The sequence below is a fragment of the Netta rufina genome, assembly GCF_964035555.1.
Source record: "Netta rufina genome assembly, chromosome: 8".
In the NCBI taxonomy this organism is placed as follows: Eukaryota; Metazoa; Chordata; class Aves; order Anseriformes; family Anatidae; genus Netta; species Netta rufina.
In genome coordinates, this window is record NC_140131.1 from 19,400,242 (window position 1) to 19,417,631 (window position 17,390).

General features: G+C 38.6%; 1 long non-coding RNA gene across 1 annotated transcript; it reads right to left on the reverse strand.

The window, feature by feature from the left end:
- Positions 1–5,393: 5,393 nt before the first annotated feature.
- Positions 5,394–12,118, reverse strand: LOC311212028. The gene is made up of 3 exons (XR_014618671.1): positions 12,015–12,118; positions 7,454–7,576; positions 5,394–5,482 (listed from the first exon to the last, which is right to left on the reverse strand). It is a non-coding gene; the product is annotated as an uncharacterized lncRNA (long non-coding RNA).
- Positions 12,119–17,390: the final 5,272 nt, after the last annotated feature.

Consider the following 17,390-nt stretch of genomic DNA (forward strand, 5'->3'; position numbering starts at 1 on the left):
GAAATGGCTGTTGAGAGCAACCCTAAATCAAGCATACCCCTCATTTTAAGAACTCTCATTTATAAGCTTAATGCTCTTTTAGCATAGTTCTTAAGATCTCCAAAAACAAACAAACCAAAATAGCACAGCCTCTAAGAAAGTTAGGTGCAGAAAATAATTGGTAAGAAATCAAAAAAGATCAAAAAAGATACTCACTGATTAGCCCAGAAGACAGACCAAGCAACGGAGACAGTCCTGTAAAGAACTGTGGACAAAAGTTGTAACAGATGCTGATTCATTTTGACTGTTTCTAGAAGGAAAACTCATCACTGGAAATCCAGGATTCCTAAACTTCCAAGGTCAGATCAACCATCTAACGGAGGGGGCAGTCAGTTGAGAAGTCATCATCTTTCAGATGACTGATTTTAGATGAGCAGAGCTCACGCTAAATAAACAGTTTGTCTTGCCAAGCAAGCTGCAGTTTGATTTGTTGTTATTCCTGAAGAGTTAAAACTTGGGTGCCCTGCTGGACAATGATAACAATAACACATAACTTGGGGATCTGTAGATTCTCTGGTCACCCCTACTGCTTGTTCCTCCTTTTAAAGCTTCTCAGCAACCTGTCTCTGCTCCTGTGTGGAAGTGAACTGAAGCAGAGTTGTTTCTCCTTTACATGACTTGGAGCATACAGTGAACGGTGAGGACCTGCAAGGAGTTTGACCCTACAGAGCTGTCTCTGCGATACACACCCATGCCTGTTCCTGGCCGTGTATCTGGCGTGCCCCATCTCTGGTCTTGGTTCTCTCCAGCTCACTCCATTCTCCCCTGCACTGCCTGCATGCCTGCTGGCAGTCAGACAGTGACCAGCTGAGAGGACAGAAGACACATTCTCTGCATTGGAAAAAACTACTACTGCAAAGGACTAAATAGTCAAAAGAAGCAATTCAGGGAAAATCTGTTCAGCCCCTGTAGCCAAGGAGCAAAAAATGAAAATACAATACTCAGAATGAACACAATCTTCTGAATACACAGCTGTTAAACCCTACAAAGTCAATGCAAAGCTACAGAACATACATGAACTACAGTTTTCAGAAGTTTGTGACACAGACATCTTTAGACAGACATTTGCAAGAACACTCAAAGTTTATTTTTGACATCAAGATCATTCTACTATCAAACACCAATCTCTTGATCTAGAATTCAGAAGGAGCGGTGTCCCAGTGCAGTACGCACAGTGGCTTTGACATAAGTTGCACGCTGTAGTACGCACCGACATTTCCATCTGATCCAAATCACTCTGCATACTACATGCAGTTTCAGTGAAATAAATAGTAAGTCTGGCAAAATTACAAACAACTGAAAGGTCAAGGTCAAAAACGCTACAGGTCTGACAATGCTACCAGTTTTGTTTACAGCACAATAAGGAAGGCTAATTTTGTTTTAGCAGAAAAGAGGGCATAGGCGAGGGGTTTGACCTTCCTACCAGCATCACAATTGTACTGTTGACTTTTTTCATGTTCCTTGTCAGATCACGTAAACATTGTATCCTCATTCCTTCCTGTCTATAAAAGCATCTGACACCTATCCATTAACACAATGCTGCACCCGCTGTGTGCTCTTGGGCAATGTGCCATCCTCTCTGGTCCATCACATCTTTTTAAACTGAACTCTGCACGGTAAGTCACCAGAAAGGACCGTCGTGGTGGGATAACACAGTACCATTACTGCCTTAATATTATTTTATATCTCCTGGTTTTTCTTCCTCTGACTCCAGCCTGCCAGGATTTATGGCTCTTCTGTATTGTGAACCTTTGCTAAGCCTTCTAAGTAAGTTAACAGATACAGGTCTAGTGAGCTTCTGAACAGCACCCACAACTCCTGCTGCAAAAAGCTGGGAGAAGTGCCAACACTCTGATATCCTACCCTTCCTTCCCTTGTCTTTGAGCCAACAAAAGCTTGTCCAAAGACCCATCAGGCTGGGTCTTGTGGGAAAGAGGATACCATCTGTGGAGGCTAGAGGCTGTAGCTAGGGCTGTGTCTACCCTCTCAGTCATCGGCTAAAGAGGAGGGAAGTCACGTCCCTTGGGATTGTTAAGTCTTCCAGTCTCGCAATCATAAGAGGAACTATGAAAAATGTAAACGTGCAAGACCCGTTCTCTGGTAGTTGTCATCGATAGCTACCACAGGACTGGAAGACATGCTAATTTTGCAGGCACTAGGAATTAATTCTGATCCATAAAGCAGAGTGTTGAAACCTCATTAGATGACATCTTGAGTCCTGTTCTTCACTGGCACAGCTATGGAAATCCTTCACAGGAAAACACATGTTGGAGCAAATTCCTTTTTGCTTTTTTTTTTTTCCTGTGTCCATAATTATTTGAATAATAAGAGAATTTAGTCTCCTACTTTTAGGCATTCAAATCTCTATGTAAACCCACACTACTAATTATGGATTATTAAGCAAAGTGAAAAATTAGGGGCTGTCAGGGAAGGAAATGACATTTTTAAACTCATAAGTGATCATCATAAACAATAGGAAAATGTCTAAAATGCTTTATAAACATTGCTTACTGATAAACGTCTCCTGTTTTGGCTTTTGATGTACCCCGAGCAAAGTACTTAACGAAAAGATTTGAAAATGCATTAAAATAACTTTTCGTAGTTATGTCTTTTGCTTGCTGTGAATGTCAACATACTGCCCACATTTTAATTTCTCCTACTCAGTGCAGCATGGAAACATAAGAAAGACAAAGACAGGTGTTCAGAAAAATGCCGTGATTGCAAAGGGGTGGTTAATTCTAAAACATGTGTCCTGCTCTTTTACTTGTCCGATCTTTAAATAGGAAATCCGTACTCTCTTCAACTGGTAATAATTTCTTTCGTTTTGGAGCTCAATACAATCATTACATCAGAGAAATTAATTCAATTAAAAGCCCTTAACTGCAGTATTTATCTAATAATTCATTTTAGGTATGTTAATTTACCCTCAGCTATTACCCTCACCTATTATCATGTCTTTTTAAAATCATATGAAAAAGTTAAAATCAATATTTATTGCATTGATTTATTAAAAAATGAACTGCAATCATCTGTCATGGGGTTAACTTACAGTAAGCACCAGGAGAGTGTACAGAGGATAGGCTACAGCTTTACACGGTGATCATGTCAATCTCTCCCACTTCGGTTTTCTGGCAAAGATTCATCTCAGATGCCTGTTGGTTGAAGACAGTTGTACTTCAATTAGCATTGAAATGACATAGATATAGATAGATACCAGAACATGCTTCTTAAAAGTTATTTCCTACATGATTTTAAATCACAGGATACTCTTTAACATAGCACCTCATTCTCACTTCTCATTGTTTTTTTAACCTAGAATGTGCTTTTCGTTGGTCCACTTTTGGCTTGTGTCATTCTCAAAGCACATTTCACACTTCCTTTCAACCACTGGCTTGTGGCAACCAAGTTTTTGCTACCCAAACTGTTTAACTCCAAAGGTTAAGAAAACAAAAAGCCTCCAGAATATAAACATCTTTATGTAGTAACACATACCTAGCATACCATTTTCATCAACACTTCAGTGCAGCTCCAAAGGTCTATAATAGTATCTGAAATGTTATATGTTTGTTCATGTTCACATTTTTGCATATTTAAAACAATTAAGTGTTACTGCATATGCATATTAGTAGGGAAGTGTGCCTTACTGAATGCTATTGATTTATCAGTCATCACCAGATAACACTTCCTGAATTTTGTACACTCCATTTAAGGGCTCTTACAAACCCAGACAGAATAGACACATTAAGCTTCCCTTTCATTTTACCAAATCACCTACCTTTCTTCTTAAAATGATATTGGTTGCAAAACTGGTGAGTTGCATTTAATAATTTTAGCCAGATAGGAATCCCTCCAGGGTACTCCCTTCTAGCTCATTTAAGCAAACATAAAGCTACTTCCCCACACTGTAGCTGAAAGCACAATAAGCTTCCAGATAATCACTAAGAGTTCCTTTTAACTTGTCTCAATTTGGGAAAATACTTAAAGTTCCTTCCCTCCTTCTCTCTTTCCCTCCTTCCCTCCCTCCTTCCTTCCTTCCTTTTTTTTCCCCCACCTTTTCTTTATGTTTTCCAGCCATTTCATGCCCTGCCTGCATATGAGACTGTCCCAAAGTCCCAAAGGAGCCAAGCCGCAGGAGAATTCCCTGGTTTCCACCTTTAGAAGGAATCAGGCTTGAAAGCTTTTACTAGTATTTATCTCCAATACAGGAGTCCACATTTTTAACTAATTCTGTCTTTCTGAACAAGAGGCAGTAAAAACTATTCAGTCACTGGAAGCCACATGGCCAAATCACAGTTTAGCAACATCTGGATTTCTAAACAGAGAAAAAAGAATGAATAACAGTGCACAAATAGATGGCAGATAGCTTTATTAGTCCCCTGAAGTGTACAACAGACAGTTAGCATTTTTCTCATACTGATCCCAAGTACTCACTGTCAAATTTCCTTCCAAGTCTCAGTTGGGACAGCAGATGTTCTCCCAGTGTGTTATTCCCCTCACATCATGCAGTCAGGATTGCCAATTTTTTCAGGTTCCAGAGTACAAACAGGACTTCGCTCAGTGAAGCAATTGTTCATCCCACTACAAATTATGTATGATAATTCTGCAAGCTTCTGTTGAATTCCTCCTTCAGGGAAGCTAGAATGTGAAGGGGTGATGAGAAGACCTGATGGCACCAGGTAAGGTGGTAAGAGGTAGCTTGTGGTTGCTCTCAGTAAGAATGCTTCTTGCTGTCTTGTGCATCTGGAAGAACGCTGGACAAAACGTTATACTCATTGTTAAGTCATTAATGCACCATTATTTTTTTTTTTTGCTATATATTTTGGGAATTTAAGGAATCATCGATGCTAGTTCTCTATAAAACGATTTGTGTGATCAACAGCAACATACAAATTCGATGTTCTTTGGTAGATAAGACACTTACAGATTTATTCAGAGCCATGTTATTGGCTCAGGGTTGTAATAAAAAGAAAAAATCATGAAATGTACTGATAACAACTCTCACTCAGCTGAATATCTTGAGTAATCAAGTTAGTAGGGGGTGTAGGATACAGCAACTTTGAAAAAGGAGATGAGCTGCCAGATGGGCTATTTCAAAGAGTGCTTACCAGCATCATGCTGCTTTGAACTGGTCAGAAGGATTCCCAGTCTTCACAAGAAGGACAGAGAGCCAGTAGTTTATTTTGTTGTTGTCCCAACCTGAACTGTCACTCACTTTCAAATTGTGGCATTGCATAAGGCCATCACGACTCTTCCGACTACATTATTGTTTCTGTAGCTGGGCAGCATTTTTCACATTTCCTGAATTCTTCACATTTCCTGAAACTTGAGGAGTTTGAAATCTCCAGTAAATGGCTGGTTTGAAGAATGATTACCAGGAATGGCAGAAATCAAGTGGGCTTGTTAGGTATGTGCAGTCTGGGAGCAGACAAGAGGCAGAGCAGTCCTGAAACAGTGAGATAGGAGCGGGTTAGTACAACAGCAGAGCAGCATCAGATAGCGTGTGAGCTGGGAGGCAGCTGGCAGACTAACCAGGTACTCTGGTTAGTCTGACACAGACACACGAGCATTATGAGATGCAGCCTAGGTGTGAATCCAGCAAAGTGAACGCTGCAACATTTCTCATGTGACAATACATTATTTAGATGCAGATTGCCTTGTTTGGTTTTTTACTTTGTCTATTAACTACTGTCATGTTTCTTTAGCCTATTCTCTCCTCTTTTTCAGTGGCTTTCCTCTTAATCTGGGCCCACAGACAGAACTACGCGGGTAGTTTTACAGAATAGTACGAGGTAATACATGGGGAAGGTACATCTTTTGTTCTGAACACTTAAAACCAGGCAGAGGGTGCCAGCAATGCAATGGCAAATACCTTTTGGAAAAACTGAAGATGAAAGGAAAGAACTGGCTTGGAATTTGAAAGACTAAACAAGAGCATATCATTATCAATTCTGAAGATTTAATTACTCTTCTGTTGGAAAAGTTGTTGAGGTAGCTTCTTTGCCTATATTGTATACCAATGATATCCATGATATCTATCTTGTTGACCCATGAAAACTCATGAGAGGCAAATGACCTATATAGTCTATTTAATATAGCAGCATTTCACCAGGGGTCTCTCACAGTGAAAGAAGTTATCTTTCCGTGGGATAAAATGAACATTACTAAGCATAGTATGTTGTCATTAGAGATTTTTTTATTTTTTTACTTAGAAAGAAAATTCATGTTCTCTTTTAAGACTTCGGTTATGTAAACACTTTCATCTCCAGATTAAGTTTCCAGCCATCTCTTGGATAAGTTAACTAGACTGAAGGCTTTTCCTTAGACCTATTTTTGGCCTTGGATATTTTGTGATCACTTCAAGCACTCTCCAAGTTTTTAACACTATGACAATGTCGGATGTGACAGTTGGGCATATTTTAAAAGTAAATATTCCACTATCATATGCTGAAGTAATATTAATGTTTTTATGCATGTGCGCCTTGTCAGTCACTGTGTGCTCAAATCTTTTTGCTCACTTATCAATGGTGATTTATAAGCCCTCCTCAGAGACAGCATTCTACGTAGCCAGCTGGGCAGCTCTGGTTTTACTAAACGTGCTTTTCTGACCCAGACTCAGAATATGTCGAGAACAATAAATAAATAAATAAATAAATAGTCCTGTATCTATATTTAAGTTTACAGTAACTTCTCTTGCTTTCATCTGTTTTGGAAAGTCTCCATTCAGACTTTGAAGATCACCCTTGTACAGACTGAACTTTGAAAGTTTCAGAGAACTGAAGGCTCAGTGAAGCTGGAAGCAACTCAAAGTAAGGTATATAGTGTGGGAAAGTTAAATAAGCTATTTGCGGTGTTTAGACAACTTTGAATATATGTCATGTGCAATGAGTGAAATAACCATCTTGTAAAATGTAAATTCAGAAACTAGTATTTGCGACACTTAAATACACTTCTGTTACTTACTTGTTGATGCTGGTTACTATAGTTATCTGATGTAGCCACTACTTTTAATGTGTATTGCACATGGACTCAAAAATATTCTGCCTGGAAAGAATTACAGAAAGCTAAGATACTACTCTCACAAATACTGATTTTTTAGTTTAATGTTATAGACCGTTTATTTTTATGGAATTTTCAGGAATCATAAGAAGCTTTGTGAATTGAATCACAAGATCATACAACCATGTCTCTGTAGTTCCGTGTGTGTACGATGACACAAATGCAAAGAGGTACTTAGATATGTAGCCTGTTGTCTAAAATAGGCTCCTTGCAAGCAACCTCTGAGTTTATCATCTCAGCTCAAAGTCGCCTCACCTTTTGCTGAACCATTTTCTTTTAATTTAGAAAATATACAAGACACCTGGTTGGTAACAGTTTGGAGGAACTGGACTATTGCATAACTTTACTGGAAGCTTACCTTGTCAATGGACAGGACAATGCTGGATTTGAGTTGCCCAGGCTTTGGAAATTGTGAAGTATTTGGCACTTTTTGCACTATTTTACCATTCACAGATGATGCAATTTTAAAAAGGAACTGTATCTGTAGCAGAAATATTGGAAAGCTTACTTCAGCTTGATAATAGCACAAGAGGAATGACACAGAAAACTTGAATCTTAAGTGCAATAAAACTCAAAATGCATTTTGAGTAAATCCACTCCCCATAGCTAGAAAGATATTCTGGCCCAACATGCTGACCTAATGACTGAATTGTTTAAAATTTCTGTCAAGCAAATACAGTCTGGAAGACTAAAAGATAAAACTCTTTTCCTAAGTTTCAAAACCAATAATTTTGGACTTTGTTCTGAGTTGGGGAAGAAAGAGTAATCTCCATCTGAAACTCTTCAGGCTTTGAAAACGTGAAAATACTTTCAAATTTAGCTGCTTCACTTCATTTTTGGTGCCTCCCACTTAGAATAAAGATTATAGAATGGCAGTGTATAGTTTGTAAAAGAATTTTCTCATAATCATTTGACTTGTTTTTTCTCACTTTATGTACCGTAACCTATTTCAAAAATTGCAAAGCCTCTTAGCAGGGGAGGAGGTGAGGGTGCCTTGAGCATGCAGCTCATGAAGACAATGTATACATGACTCCCAGAAGAGAACAGCAACAGTTATTCCCACAGTGGGTTTTGCTTCTCTTAGTCTTTCTTGTTAATAGTAGTAAAAGTATCATATATGTAAATAGTCCTCAGAATGTTGAAAGATTATCATGTTCTTGCCAAGAGTGAGCATGCAGGATCTGCTTCCAAGCAAATGCAAAACCTTTTGTTTTCAGTCCAACACAAGATCACTTCCTTCAGCTTTATTAGTGATGTTTAATGGTAGTCAGATGGTTGGTTGCTGCTCTTCGCTCCAAGGGTTGGGAACGTGCTGGTATGAAAGCTGGAGTTTAGCTCTGACTCTTCCACTGACTGATAGTGATTTTTAGTGGTCATAAGCATATGCAGATGAACATATTTCTGCATGACTTGCCCTAATTTATAAAAACAAAACAAAAAAAACCCCACTCACATTCACTCAAAACACTCAAAAATTCAGAACTCAAATTCTGACCCAGATTCCCGTCCTCTTATGGGTGCCAGATGCTTTGTGATCCAGAAGCTGCTATTGAAAAGGAGAAAAGCCCTTCTGAACTTCTGTGATAACTGCGCTTCAGGGCAGGCTGTTGCTTCCCACCACAGTGCCATCACGTCAGGGATGCTCGCAAGGCCGAGTGCCTCTCGTACACTGGTGCCTTGCCTGAAAAAGCTGGAAGTTCTTCAGTTCGGCAGGCACTTTGTCTCTCAGCTGTGGGAAGGATTTCTGCAGGATGTTGATCCACCACTGGTGACTGGTTTTGTTCAGTTCTTTGTGGTTGGTGTGGCTTAACCCACCTGCTGTTTCACCACCCTTGCTCTTTTTATCAGCACAGTAGAGCCACCCAGCTTCTACTGGCACAGGCCAGCATATAAAAGCACACCTCTTGTACCCAAGTGCACCACTCAAGTGCAAAAAACAGATGAAGCCTCTACAGATAAAGCTGCAGGAATATTTTTCCCTTCTCCTTCTGTCCTTTTGTGGTAGACTGCTGCCTTGCCCAAAGATGAGCTAAACCAAACTCCAGTCCAAGGCTATTGCAGAGTTTCTGGCTATTCATGCAAGCAGCCTGACAACTCCACCAGCCAAACTAAATGTCTGTGATAGCCCTAAGGGAGGAAGATGAACCATTTTATGGCAGCTGTAAAAGGTCATATAGTAAATACCAGTGCTACTGCTCATCTGTTGTCCCAGCCGATACAGTTTGGGGAGAGGGGGTGTGGTGTGCATGTGAGCGAGCTGTTCAAAGCTCTTTCCTGGCTCTTCACGATTCAGGTTACAAGCTAGAGAACTGGAAAAACTTGGCTGATCAATTTGGGGTTGTTCTACCTATCTTGAAATGGTTGTTCAAATGAGGTAAACCTCAAAACTTGAAAAAGACTTGAAAACCCATGTCCTGAAATACACATTTTGCCTATTATACAAAAATTCATGCATGGTCTGGAGTTTGTTTTTGTTTATAAGGGCAGAAGCACTAGAAGACATTATTAGATTCTATAAATATCTAAAAACTCAATGTTGTTTCACTATCAGAGGCTTACTACAAATCTTCTAATTCGGCTTTTCTTAAATACAGAATCAAACTGTTTTCATTATTGTGATTGGTTTTCATGTTAAGTTTAGTAGCCCTTTCCTTCTGCTTCCATAGTTTTTGCAACAACATGTTTCACATTTTCACATTTCCTTAAGTTTTATGTCTTCACAGGGATTTACTTGGGATACTGCTTGAAACTTCTAATAATGTTACTAATCTCAAAATCGTGAGAAACTAAGAAAATTTTGCTTTTTTTTGTATGCTACCAATTATATTCTGCAGAAAAACAGCTAAGTTTTATTGTACCAGAGTGCTCCCTACTCTACCTACCCACAAATGATAGGTATGCCAGAATTTACTCTCATTTAACTATATTATCTGCAGTCTTTCCATATTAGGAAAATTATTACAAGCTTTTACATTTTAGCATTTTAAATTTTCTTAAATCTTTCTGCTACACTGATACATGCATACATTCCATATTGCTGCTCTATTCACTTACAGATTGTAACATGAATATTTCCTTTGTGACTTCATTTGGAAGGGCCAGGATGATGCTAACAAATTAGTGGCTTCAGGGCAATAGCTCCTTTCAAGAACACATTTGTACATCCACACTCTAAACAGGCAACTTTAAATGATGTTAATATTGTAAAATAAACCATTTAAAAACTAGAAGTGCCACAGCTCTAGATATGCCATAAGACACTGCAGTAGCCGTGAACAGGCATGATCACATGCTACTTTTCCACCCTCTCCTAAGAAAACAGCTCCTGGGACTGCCTGTCGATCACTTTCCTTCATATGCTTCTGAAAGTCCTGTCAGACTTCAGTAAAACCATCTCAAGGGCTGACCTTCATAGATAATTTTCAATGAGTTCAAATAGTACAAATACGCAGACAATTACATGCAGTAAGCTCACATACTTTAAATGCAGTTCTCTAGCAAACAATTGTTTCTGTTGTCCGTAGAACAATTATATTTTTTAATCAAATGTCTACTTTTGTTAATGCAGAGCTTGAGTGGTACCCGCTGAATGCACAAATGATTTATTAAAATTCGCATTTAATCCATCTTACTATAAATAAAGTAGCTTTCACTGGTTGCATATCCATCAGCTGATATGTGGCTACACACAGCACACAATCTAAAGAACGTATGTTTCACATATGAAAGTGGATTAAATCTTCTGTTTGGAATTGCATGGGAAATCTGGCAGTGTCAGGGAGAATTATTTTTTTTTCTGATGTAAATAAGCATATAAATCCCTTAATTATTACTTGAGCATATATCAGAAGGACTTGGGAATAAAAATACTTTGCATTTTAAGAGGGATAGTGGGCAGAAACTTATTAGGCAAAATGTTCTATTTAGTATCTGGCACAGAATAGTAAAAATAGTAAAGAATAAAGATACATATATATACACACATATATATATATATATTAGTCTTTACCATAATGTATCTTTGTCTTAATAGATAACAGTGTGTTTTGATTCTAACATTTATAGCCATGGTCTTTAGTTGTCCTGAGACTTTTGAGATCTGATCAGCACCTGGTATCTATGGATTCTTTCGTCTACACTGGTTCCTTAAATTCATTTTCAGAAAAATCTTCTGTTGGACTAGAAGAACTTGTAATGTCGAACTCTACTCTTTCAGCCACTACAGATGTATGAACAAAGCTTGTGCTTTGGCCAGTGCCAGATTCTGAGTCACGCAAAGATTTTTACAAAATTAAACCTTATAATACTGCCATGGAAAATACTACACCACAGGGAGTTTCTCACAGAAGTTTTCTCCTCTGCAGGCCATATCCATATAGTTCCCTCACTGCAGGGTTTGGATGATTGTAAATCCTCAAATTCTTTCTTGCCACTAAATCCCAGAACTGATCAGGCTGGCAGTGTGATGGGATGAAAGGTATAGAATCATAGAATATCCCCAGTTGGAAGGGACCCATAAGGATCATCGAGTGCAACTCCTGGCACCACACAGGTCTACCCAAAAATTCAAAGAGGTAGAGGATAAGTATAAAACAGATGGAGAAGAACATCTTCAGGAATGTCATTTCTTGCACTGAATGAAGTAGAGTATGTAAACATACATATAATTAAAACTAAATAAAACTATAACAGATCCACCTCCCTGTGTATCTGCATTAACTTCAGAATCTGTAAAGAAACTGCATGTCTGTCTAAGACCCCTACGTGCCACCTACTGCTTATCTTTTTACAGAGGTAGGACTAGACTTTCAGCTGTTTGTTCTCCATCCTTAGGTGAGAATTTGTGCCAATGATCACAGCAGTAGTGGCAGTCAGCACAGAGCTACACGACCAATCATACTATTATTATTTGTGCTTACCGTGGTTGAAAATTTTCTTTTTTCTTGCAATGTGTTCCTTTCAACATGTCGCAACTGCATCAGCATATTTTCCAGGAAGACAACTCTTACTCTCTTCCATCCCTTTAAAAAAAAAAAAAAAAAAAAAAAAAGTTGGCTACAATGAGCAACTAATTCATTTAAGAGAAGGTAAGAGGAAAAATGGATAACTACATAGCAGACACTGACTATAGGACTATAGGTCAGGAGCTTAGTTATGCACAAAAGCAGTAGTTAGGAAAAAAAAAAGGGGCAATTCTTCATTTATAGTCTCTACGTATAGTCCTTCTGCCTTTTTTTTTTTTTCAAGCCAAAGCATTGGAGGAAAACTTGAAATTCCTCTCCCAGAATACAATCCTGGTACATAAAGAATCAGTTGCTTTTGCAAAGAGCTAACAAAAAGTACGGTGCAGTTGATTTTTAAATTGTATTTGAATTTACAATTTTATTTTCACTTCTTTAGTTCACTCTGATCTAGGAAGTGGTACTCATTCATTTCTGCACAGGTGAAAGACTTTCCTACAGATGCCCCACCTCAGCAACATGAAAACTTGAATATGGCTTATGGAAGTTGGCACCGTGGAGGCCACATGGTCATTTTTCCCAGGACAAAACATGGCTGTAAAGTTATCCATGTCAACTAAAGACATTAATATTAGATCTTAGCATTGTGGTCTTTTATAACTTACTGGTCTTTTTGGTCTTTATGAACTGGAGCTCTGAAGCAGTCCTGATCAATGGTTCTTAACAAATGTTAGAAAAAAAGTTTACCAGAGCTTTTAATTGGATTTAAAACTTTAAGTGTGAGAATAAACAGCAGAGTACAATTAGTTAATTACTACCAAGGGAGAAATGCTGTGCAGCTGGAATGCAGTATAGCAGGACTTGGTGAAAACGAGGTTTAACAAAACTTATCTTAAATCAGCATAAAAGTCATCAGTAATGGCACCTATAAAGTAGGCAGTCCCTCTTTCCTAATGAAACTTTAAAGGTGTGGGGGTTTTGTTTATTTTTCAAAAGAAGGTCAACATCAGCACTGTATTTAACACTGTCATAAGGTGACAGGTTTAATTATAAATTAGCACCAACAAACTTTCCAGCCCTACTTATCACACCTTGCAGATTTGAAGCCTGCAAGCACCTAACTGGTGCTTCACTTGCATACATTGCCTTGTTCAGCTTGATGTTAGCTGGTCTCACACCTTGTAAAACACAGCATCAGGTTCTGAGTTTATCTTTTACTTCATCATTTCTAAATTCTTTTTAGTATCCCAAAAACAATGCAAAAATACTCCTCCAATTCCTGTGTGCCATCCTACCTCCAGGTGAGAAAGTTTACTGGAATGCCTCCTGTAAAAGTTGGCTCTTGTGTGCTGCAAAGGCTTGTGCTAACTGGAAGAGCAGAAATCCCAGCAGTGGTACAGATAAACTGAAGGCATTCCTAGCACCTTGGTCTTTTATCCTCCACTTCTCTGCCCAGACACACAATGCGTGTGCTTCACCAAGGCCAACAACTGTCAGCGATAGCAAACACTAAGGCAGCACCCGATGCTTCTTTAAAAGATTTTCTTGTCCTCCTGGAACCAATGTGTATGGGTTTGGTCACTTTGAAAAAACAGTGCTTCACGCAAAGCCTCTGGCGTGGATTGTTTGTTCAGTGCTTGTTTATTTTAAGGATGCTTTAATGCAGCTTCCTGTTACTGCTGAGCACAAAGAATATCAAACAGATTTTCAGAGCTCTTGACAGTGTCAAGAAGATCAGCAGGAGACTGGGACGTAGGCAATGAAGTGCCATGCTGACATTAATTGCTTGAAGCTTCTTTTGCTTCATTTGCCTTCCATCCCTGGAACTCCTGGTGTGTTTGCTGATTTATTTATTTATTTGTTTATTCCCAGCAGTTCTCCAGCTTTAATTTGTTGCAGTTACCCGAATGTAAACTGCTCATGTAGATAGATGCATTTTTTTTCTTTTTTTTCTTTTTTTTTTTTTTTAAGGGAGATTTTGAACAAGGCAAGAGAAAATCTCAGAGCTTGTGTGTGTCTCTTTGTTGCATATAACAAACACTACCAAGCTGATGATGCTTGAAACACCAAACTGTTTTCAGGCAGCCACTTTCAGGTAATTTTCTTGTCAAAGCTCAGGATGAACAGACATGTTCCAGATTAGAAGTGTTCACACCTTCATCTTTTTTTCCTGTTTTTAAACACTAACTGCATCTTTTTCAGAGACAGCTAAGGCATTATTGACTTGCCTGCTAAGCCTCACACTTTTATAAAATTGTATCAGTGATACCAGCTTTCCCCTGGCTGGTATTCCTCACAGCATTTTTGATTTGCAGGCAGGAAAAGAGATCAATTACCTAACTGTAAAGCTAACTTGGTCAGTTTTCTCAAGAACAGTATCTGGACACTTTTAACACTTGCTATATAGCTCAAGTACAAATGTTTTGAATAAATCCACAGAAAGAATCTTTACTATAAAGATATTGCTCACAGAAAAGATTTCGAGAGAAGGCCTCATCCTCCACCTACTTTCCCTTTAAGCTTTCTCCAGGTAAAGATCTTGTAGAAGTTCTGTTGAATTTCTCTCCATTGGTGGAAATCTCTCTATGTCTAGAGTTTTTCCATTCTTACCCTGAGATACATTATGCGAAGTGCTGCCTGAGTAATACCATGTAGAGGAAATGAATTTTCTGCATATTTACTCTAACAGTACAATAAAAGACAGATTCTCATATTTCCTCTGTGCCTGACTCTGACAGGCTGTTCCCAAGCGACGGGACCTCAAAGACAAAAGTTAACATGGTGTATTTCTCATCTCTCTCTATGCCTTTGTGTTTTCTGTTCTGATTACCAGACTTTTGAAATCGAGCAGTTTGCAAGAACAGTGTTTGTGTTTTCTGTTTAATGCAGCATGGTGCATACAAACAGGAAGGCAAGCATGACGTCCAGCTTGAAGAAATTAAGATAAAAGTTGGCTTAATGGCAACTTTGCAATTTGTTGGTAGCATTTTTAATATTTCTGTGAAGCTTTCAAACTAGCAAGATAAAAATTCAAGTAAACAACTGACAAGTATTATCCTCCATATTATTGTTTTGACACTATTGACAATATTTCTCTTACTCTTCTCCTTTTCCATTTGGAACTGGAAAAACAGAAAAAAAATGCAACTGTTTCAAAAGCCACTCATGAGAGTTTAGCAGTATCAAAAGCCTAAGGTACAAAGCTAATGCACCTTATATTGGTACAGCTAGGAACAGCCAGTGGTGCCGTGGTTGCTGATCTGACCAGTTGACTAAAAGTAAATTGTGTATTAAGGTCTGAGGGAATTGGAGTATGTGCTCACGGGCTTCTCTGACCATCACAGATAGCTCAGTTACTGGGGCTCAGGTGCTTCATTTGCCTTGTATTTCAAATGACTGAATTTGTTGCACAAAAAAATGTGAGTGTTCTGACAAGCTGGCTTTTTGAAACAAAGCACAGCTTAATTTACTGACACAGTAAACTCATCTCAGCCTCAATTTTTACTGTGAAAACATACATGTCATGTCAAGTTAATTTTCAAATTTATGTACCCAGGTTGTTTAAGGATGTCAATCCTCGTTTAGACCACTCTATTAATTTCTGGCACAGGAAATGTTGCCAGGGATTAAAGCTTTCCCAATTAATTTGCCCTGATGCACTAGATGTAAAAAAACAGACTTAACATTGTTAAGCACAACTTTCATGCTGAACATTCCTTAAAACATAAAACACTAGCACAGAAAAAAAGATCAACTATACTGTAATTTCTAGATGCTAAATAGTCCATGTCACCTCTGCTTCAACCTGCATTCTGTGTCATTCTCAGGTCTCTGTACTCTTGGAAGCTCCATCTCAGCAGCAACTTGCAACACAGGAACATGACCTGCAGAATTTCATACACTATTGTCACTTGACTATACTCTTAAATGTCAAACGTCAATTTTTAAAACAATTCCTACAAGCAATATTAAGACAGATTTAATCTTTTTGTCAATGACTGGTGCCAAGCTGTACTCCAGAAGCATAGCCATCTTAGGGAGTAACAAAATCCATCACTGCAAAAGTATCAGAACCAGTGAGATCTCACATCACAGCCTTGGTGGCATTAAGGTAATGTTTTACAGTCTTTTTTCCAGCAATAGTAGGTAGATAATAAACAATAGTAGGTAACAGATAGATAATAGTAGATAGTAGATAATAGTAGATAATAACTTTACTGTTGCAAATTAGAACATTTTTTTTTTTTTTATAGAGCTGAGAACAATCATATTTACTCTAAAGAGGGAATTTCTTTAGCTAGGACTTAACATCAAAGTACACCCAGTAAAACTGTTTTCAGCCAGCATCATACAATATTTATTGTACACATACTTCATAATCCTTAGTACCCACACAAAGACCTGAACAGATCAACAAAATCTTAACCGGAGTAGCAGGACTGAGTCATGGAAAACACAGCAAAACTGCTGTCAAAAGCATGGCCAACTCACTAGAGTTCATCTGAACTCTTCCCAGTATTCCAGTTCTGTTTCTGCCCATGCCAAGACTGAGGCAGTGAGCAGCTGAACAGCCTGTTGCTGTAGGGCCATCCCCTTAAGCTTGGTTTTGTGCTCACCTTGTATTCATCTCCCCTTTAAATGCTGACTTCTTTTGAAGACCAGGAATAGCTAGAGAGAAAGACAGAAAGCTTTAACAGATAATAGATCATCTTTAAGACCTGGAGGCTTGATACTGAAATTTGTAAGAATAATTCTCTTTAAAATCATTGGACATCTGCTTCAGGTTTCCAGTCTTGTGTTAGTAACACAACCGGAATAAGACGAAGTTGGGGGGACAAGCAAAGGAAAGCCAGTTTTGTCTGGGCGCAATAAATACAGATGCAAAAAGGGAACATGGCTAACGCTACAGCACATCTTTCAATGTCCATCTCTTCTGCTTCCCTAATAGGTCGTACCAGTTCCCAAGCTGGAGATTTTCAGTAACGACAGCCATGGAGAAACCATTCTCCAACCTACACAAACACTTACATCAGCAGATGGCACTGGGGAGTTTAATGCTTGAGCTTTATACAGTTTTTAAGAACTCTTAATTAGAAATACAGGAAATGTTGTACTTTAAACTTTACTCAAACACCGGTACCCCCATGCCCCTGTAAATACAACCAATTATTGGTTCTGAATAATCCAATGCCTGCTGGGTTATTGGGGGGGTTAATTTTATCAGGCGTGGTAGCAGAAATTTTGTACAGAGCTGCTCCCACAGATGCCTCGTGGTCTCCTGAAGCCCTGCAGTACCAAGTGTGTGCACAGAAGCAGTCAGTCCCTGCCTGCTGC